Source organism: Erithacus rubecula (genome assembly GCF_903797595.1).
Source record: "Erithacus rubecula genome assembly, chromosome: 14".
In the NCBI taxonomy this organism is placed as follows: domain Eukaryota; kingdom Metazoa; phylum Chordata; class Aves; order Passeriformes; family Muscicapidae; genus Erithacus; species Erithacus rubecula.
Genome location: NC_136666.1, coordinates 3177529 through 3184804, shown reverse-complemented (window position 1 = coordinate 3184804; position 7276 = coordinate 3177529).

Sequence of the window (7276 nt, the reverse complement as noted above, 5' to 3'; positions counted from 1 at the left end):
GGGAAAGCACTTTCTCTGTGTTCAGGCTTGGTGTTCCACTTTCAACAGACTCCGAGTACGAAGCCTGAGGCACATGGAGGAAGGCACAAAAGGGTGGAAGTCAGGAGCAGCAGGGTTTTCACCAGAACCCCAAGGACCCCCATGCTGCACACACAGGCAGAGGAGAAATTCTGCCTCTTCCAGAGCAGGAAAACCCTGGCCACAAGCAGAAGAGTTTCTGTATCCATCAACCTGGGGCAATAATAGCAGGTACACCATGTCACTACCATACTGATGGCCACAACCTCTGGTTTATTCTGTAGGCAAGTCCATGGTATTGAGCTGGAGATAAGTACCCTCCTTGCACAGCCACCCCTCACAGTTGTACGTGGTGGCAGCATCCCTACATCCCAGTATCTTGTGGCTCGTTGTCCCTTTGCTGTCTCCATAAACATCCCAGCCAGGCAGCCTCTCCCCTCTCAGAGCACTGCAGCACATGCTTCAACACATGGAGCCCCCTATGGTCCAACCAGCTGCACAGAGAGGGCATGTTTTCTCCTCCCAGGAGCTTAACAAAGTACTTGAGACAGAAACAGGTTGGAATCAGCTGAGAAATCAAGGTGAGACTTGAAATGACAGCCAGCTGTGGACAGTCATATTTTCCCACAGTTTGCTTTGCATTATCCAAGGGCTCTTTCCCATTCTTGAACAAGCAGGTTTTCAGCTTGTTGAATGCTGGTTAAGGTGATAACAAGGGATGTCTCTCTCCAACTGGGCTCCTGCATCCTGCCCATTCATTCTGTGATCCCAGACCTCCTTCACCCAACTGTAGAAAGACAATGGATTTTATTTGGGGCATCATGGTGGTTGTCATGGGGGAACTTTAGGCCCCTGTTCCTGCTGAGCCCCCCACAGGCAGTGCCACACTTTGGCTGAGATGCTGGATTGTTTTTGCTCTTTCTCACTGCTTACCTGGGACAACAACTGAGCCTTGGCACTAGTCCCAGGGCAGAGAGGATGCTCCCATGCCACTTCCAACATTTCTGAGGTATGGAGAAGGGGGATTTCCTCTGCTTGCCACTGGCACCAATTTATCCACCTCCTGTCCTTATCCAGGAGATCCCACATCTCCCCAGACTGCTCTGCTGCTTTCCTCCATCCTCTGCCCATTCCAGCTGCTCTTGCCTCATGCTCTTAGTCTTTCCAGTTAATTATTCTGAACTGGGATTTGCTATGCTGGCTGGAAAGAGGCCACCAACCTTGGGAGATGGAAGAACACTGATTTCCAAGCAAGCAGTGAGACCAGACAACACCATGTCACAGTTCAGACCAGAGATGGACAAATGCAAGCTGAGTACTGGTGTCACCAAAGACCCTTTACAGGGCCTCAGATGAGTTCTCAGAGAACCTTTTGGCTACAAGCAGATGAAGGCTTTGGGGCTGCTTTTGGTATGGAAGAGCACCCAAACATCTGGAGACTTGTTAGAGTGAAGGTGGGAAGGGACCTCAGAACTCAGCCATCCAGCATCCTGTGTGACTGTCGCTAGCACTGGGCCCTGCCTTGAAAACCCCTAAGGATGGACCAACCCCTCCTCTCCAGGTGTCCATCCCAAGGCTGCACATCCAGAGGGGAAGAAGTCTCCCCTAACACCTGATTGACTCTCTCAAGCCACCATGTGTGGCTGCTGCCCCATGTTGCATCATCTGCTGATGCTATCAAGGAGCCACCATATTTGTAACTACCCCTCTAGGGAGGTGTAAGCTGCAAAGAGACCTCTGCCCAACCTCTTTTGGCCAGTCTAGCCCAGACCAGTTCCTTGCTGACCCCTCACTAGCACTTTCTGTGCTTCTCCCTCTCCCAGTCTGCATCTCTGCCCGATACAGAGCCTACACAGCCATTCCTCCCACCCTGCAGCCTCTTTTGGTCTGTGTGTTTCCAAACAGCAGGAATGGTACTTGGTCAAAGCCAAGCTGAAGAGAAGCTCCCAACCCCTTCCATGGACTTGTTACTTCCATTGGACCAAATGCCATGTGGCTACAACAGCCCTAAGCACCAAAAAGGGCAGAGGATGAAAGGTGTGGCAGAAAGATCAATACTAGAGATCACCGATATTTGAGTACCAAATCACAGGATGCAGTTAGCCCCATCCTGGGAGCTGTGCAGGGCTTTGGATGGCCCAGTGGGTGCAGGGCAGAGACAAGCAGCAGTGGAATTGCAGGGTTCAGCCAGCATCACATGCCTGGAGTAGCTGCTTTGAGGACGACAGTGAGCGCTTTCAAATTTTAATTCCTTTCCGTACGTCAGCGCTCATCTCTCCCCGCCCCGCCTTCCCCCAGGAGGACACACTGAAGCTAACTGAGACAGACAGGGGCTTGGAGGTGTGTGCAAATGTCTGCTCAGATGCGCTGGATCGCTGCAGAGCTGCTTTTATGGGCATTTCAGAGCAGCTCCTGGCAGCGCCGCCCCAGCCAAGCTCTGTGGAAGCTGCAGTGCCCCGTGACGTGAGCCCACCAAGTGGGCTTCTGACCAAAAACGGGTGAGGAGAGCTTGTATTTACACAATCTGAATAAAGAGATAGCACCAAACAGAAAAGCCTGTTTGGAGCCAGGAGCAGGAACAATAAACCCAAACACTTTGTCTGATGGGTTGCAGATGCAGCATTGCTGGCGATCTGGTGGGAAAAGCACGGCTTCAGGGAGGGATTTGTCACATCTAGGAAACGAAGACAGGACTTCAGTCTGCCCCAAAACTCATACTTCTTTTGCCTAGAAGGTGAAATGTAAAGAAAAGAGAAGGCAGGGTTCCTCCTTGCTTGTGCAGCACTGAAACAGTGCACTATTATCTCTTTAGTTTCATAATTAATCCAGGCATATTAATTATGAGGGAATTAACCAGAGGGAATCCTTTATAGAGGATTTGTTAACTAAAGGCCCCAAAGCCAGTTCAGTCCTGTGCATGGGATGGCACACACCTGGCTCTAGCACTCCTGCACTGAACTGCTGCCCAAGGGGCATCCATGGCTGATTTTTAACAAGGACTTTGTGAAGTGTGGAGTGCATGCCATCTCAGCTCCAGGTCCAGGTGTGCCCAGACCTGGTGGACACGTTGGAGCATTGGGGCTCTCCCTCTGTCCATCCCCTGCAGCTCCTTCCCCCATTGCCCAGGTTGCTGTGGTGCCATTCCAGCTGTCATGGAGGGATTTCTGCATTTGAATCTGTCCTTCCTCACTGGAGCTGTGTCAGGAGCTGCCCCACTGCCACAGGACAGGCTCAAGGCTCCCCAGCCACTATCCCTGCCCCTGGGCAGCAGACACAGCTCCACTCCAGTGCCTGGCACTTGACTTTAACAAGTCTGGCATGAATGGTCACCAGACCTGTCCCAGCAGCAGGGAGGAGGCACAGCACCTCTGGCAAGTCCTGCCAGGCCAGATCCCTCCCCTTCCCTGCTCTGCAGTTGTCTGAGTGAGGTTTTGACCAAGTGTTTCAGTGCCAGCAGGGATGTGGAGCAGCAGGGTTGGGATGTAGCTTGACCCAGAGCAGTAGGAGACCATCAGAGTTATCGGTGTCCTGAGCCCTCATGAGTGGTCCTATGCCCGGGATCTGGCCCAGGCCCCTCAGGATGTCAGCAGATCCAGCTTTGGATCCCTCATCCAGGTGCTACTAAGTACAGCACCGTGTCCCATCCCCTCCAGAGCTACCTCTGACTGTCAACAGGGCTCTGCAGGCCTCATCCTCTGCTACATCATCTTCATCCCTAATTAACTGACATTATGGAGGGGAGAAATACTCCCAAAGTTTGCCATTAAGTGTCTGGACAGCCAAAGGGGCCACCTCAGTAAGGGGGGAGATGGGCAGCTTTGAGCTGCCAAGTGCTGCGTCCCCTGGTCACAGCAGAACACACCAACCCCAACTCCCCGAGAGGAAGGAGTCCCATTTTCACCAAGGTTATTCATGTCCAGCCCCTCTGCACACTGGGGACCTTGTCAAACAAAACAAAAGGACTTGTTGTGGAGGAATCCTTGGCAACACGACCAACATACACATGACCTTCCGACTTAGAAAACAGATTGTCAAAAACCCGAGCGAGCGATCTTGCCACACGTGGCACGGCTCAGCTCCCCAGCCACTGGAGCTGGCCTGGGATGCACAGCCAGCCCAGAGCACAAAAGGGGATCTGTGGGATGAGCATTGCTCTAGCCTGGATGTGGCACTTTCTCTGTGGCAGGTGCAAGCTTGGAAAAGCTCTTTATCAGTTCATCCTTCCCCAGGACACTCCCAGCTTCCACGGGTTCCCCTCGGGCATCCCTCTGCACATCCACCCTGGGGTTTGTGTCCATGGGTGCCCTCAGGGGTAGGAAAGAAGCCTCCTTGCAACTTCCTTGCTCCTCCCTGCTGTTCTCCTGGTGCTGAGCACTGTGGAGGACAGCCAGGAACCCCTCCAATATTAAACACCCAGTGTGATTCTGCCCAGCATGGGGGAGATCCCAGCCTGGATGTGGCACAGAGGAGATTCCTGCTGACTCCAGCCTCCCATCTCCTCTGGCCAAGCAGGACCCATGCTCTCCTCCTGGAGATGACACTGCCCATTCAAGGGTGCAACCTGCTGTGTAAATGCCAGTACTGCCAGATCTCTGAAGGCTGTTCCTCAGTCATGTGAATAATGAGAGGTATTAACGAGTTGGGAGGATGAGAGCTAAATGAAGCATCTCCTTGCAAGAGGCTGCTCCATCCATCCTGCGTGTCTTTGGGCAGGGAAGGGAAGGTGGAGAGCAGCACAGGGGCAGGCCAGGGATGGCAGCATGGCTCCACTGTCCCTCCTGCCCTCCTGGAGCTGGGGGTACAGTGAAAGACAATGTGCCACAGCAACACCCTTCCCAGTGCTGTTGCCACATGGGGATGTGCCACAGCCAAGGCTCCTGCAGGGTTTTCACACAGCCCAGAGTCCCCAACAGGCACAGTGACCTGTCCCCATCCCCAGAGTACCCTAAGTCTCACCCCTTGGAGTTTCCAGCCTTGGCAGGAAACCAACACATCTTCCCAGTTTTCAATCCCAGCAAGGCCAGACTTGTTTAAACTGGGCTGTTTAGATGGCTTGGCATATGTTGGACACCCAGCCTGAAAGATTCAGCTCATGAAGAAAGTTTGGCAAAGCCCTGAAACCAGGGAAAACAAAGAGTTTTATCATGGGAAGCACTGATCCCTGAGATGAGCTGTAATTATTTCTGTCCTGCTTTGACCAGAGTGCATAAACACTGAGGGCTGATGGCTTGAGGGCTGATTTTCCAGAGCTGGTCCCTTCGGCTGATGGGGCAAGCTGTGGTGCCCCAGTTCCTGTGAGGAACATGCTGAGCTCTCATCTGCAGTCCAGCATTTCCCCCCCAAATCCCTACGAAACATCCATTGCATAGCTGACCATCACCAGAGCAAACTTCCCTGGAAAAATTAATTTTCACACAAGGAATACAGCTTGGAAAATTCCAGCCTCAGCGAGGAATGACAAGCAAGGGGCTGCGATGGAAACTATTTAGCAACCTTAATTATTTCACTCCGAAGGCTGGCAGCCTGTAATCACATTAGTCTCCCTGGGAAAGCCTGCCCCAGCAGAGCCCCTGTTGCCCTCTGGTCACTCCCCTCATTCCCCAGAAGGAGCTGGCAGGGACGCTGGAGGGGCTGCTGCAGCCTGCCAGGCCATCCCGGGAATGCCTGATTTACAGTGTTATGCTTCGTTCTGTTTACGCCAGGCGAGTTATTTAAAACGAGCAGAGTGAGAGGAGCCCGGGTTTTGTTTAAAAGTCCGGCAAAGAGATTTTCCTTAAATAGTCAAGAGTGAGGCTGCAGGGGAAGGCGGCTGGAGCTCGGGGATGGGAGCAGGGCTGGCACCCGCGGGGGGAGAGGTGGCACAGCCTCCCCTTTAACCCCTGGAGCTCAACCATCCTGCAGCCCTGCCTTTGAGTGACCTGCTGCAGCAGGGACACGGGTCACCTCCACGAGAAACAGCTTTAGAGGAGGGACAGCGCTGCTCTCACAGCACTCTGAACCCTGGTGATGCAATCCAAAAAGCTGGAATTGACACTGTCATCCCAAACTGGCACAGCCCCAGCTCTGAACCCTCCGGGCAGCCCCTGCCAGCCCTTGAGCCTCCTCCTCCTCCTCAGAGCAAGGCTCAGCCTGAGGCCACACTGCTGAAGGGTCCCTCAGGGGACTGACATGAGCTTGGTTTGCTCGGTGCTGAGCACAGATCTGATTGCTCTCTATAAATACATCCGGGGTCAGCACCAGGGACGGGGAAGAGCTAGAGCTATTTAAATTCAAGGGGGATGCTGGCAAAAACAAAAGGCTATATATAAACTTTCCATGAGCAACGCCAGGCTGGAGGGAAGGCTTTAACTCGTCTAGCAGGGGGGTGGAGAAAGCCCCACAAGGAGTGGGGTGAGGCAGTGGGATAGGGCCAGACATGTTTCACTGTGTTCCAGGGTGGGCAACCTCAGCTTCCCTACATCCTCAAGACAGTAAAACCAGCTGAGGGGCCAGCAACTGGCCTTGGCACCACAGAGAGCTCCCAGCCCCACCCCAGGCAGGACAGCAAGGGGCAAGAAGCTCTTGAGATATTTTTCCACTTTCTTGACTTATTTGGTCAAAAGTGCTGAGGAATTAATCAGAATAATGAGTAACTCGAGTGCCTCAACAGCAAGGATTGACTGCTGAAAGGCTGAGCTGTTGTACCAAGCCTGGCATCCCTTGCTTTCCTTTTCCTGCATGGCTGCTAATGCCTGTGTGCCACACAATTCCTGCTCCTCCTGCCCATCCTGCACCCCAGAGTTCTGCACCCACTGTTAGCACATGCATCATCTGCTAACCCCTAGCCCTAGCAAGCTTGCCCCTCTCTGAACCTCTCTGATCCCTGCATCCCAAGGAGCCCTGATCTCTCCTCCCAGGGTGCCCATTGGATCTACCTGCCAGATCCCTGAACACCAACTGTGGTTGTGGGACCAGCAGGGGTGACAAACATTGTGTTTGGGAGGTGTTATGGAGATGGTGACAAGGAGGACAAGGAGCTACATGGTGAGGCAAGCTGGTGTCATGGCCCCAGTTAACAGGCAGGTTTTTGGGATACTAACTTGACTTTTTTTTGGAACTTGTCTCAGATGGAATTGAGGCTGGGACATCACCAACCCCAGCAGAACCATTTGCAGGGTGGGGGATGAAATATTCAGAGAGGTTTAAAGCAATTCAGTGTCTCCCATAGAGGAAGGATGAATATTTCAGAGGAAATGGCACCATAAGAAGGCTGGGAGCC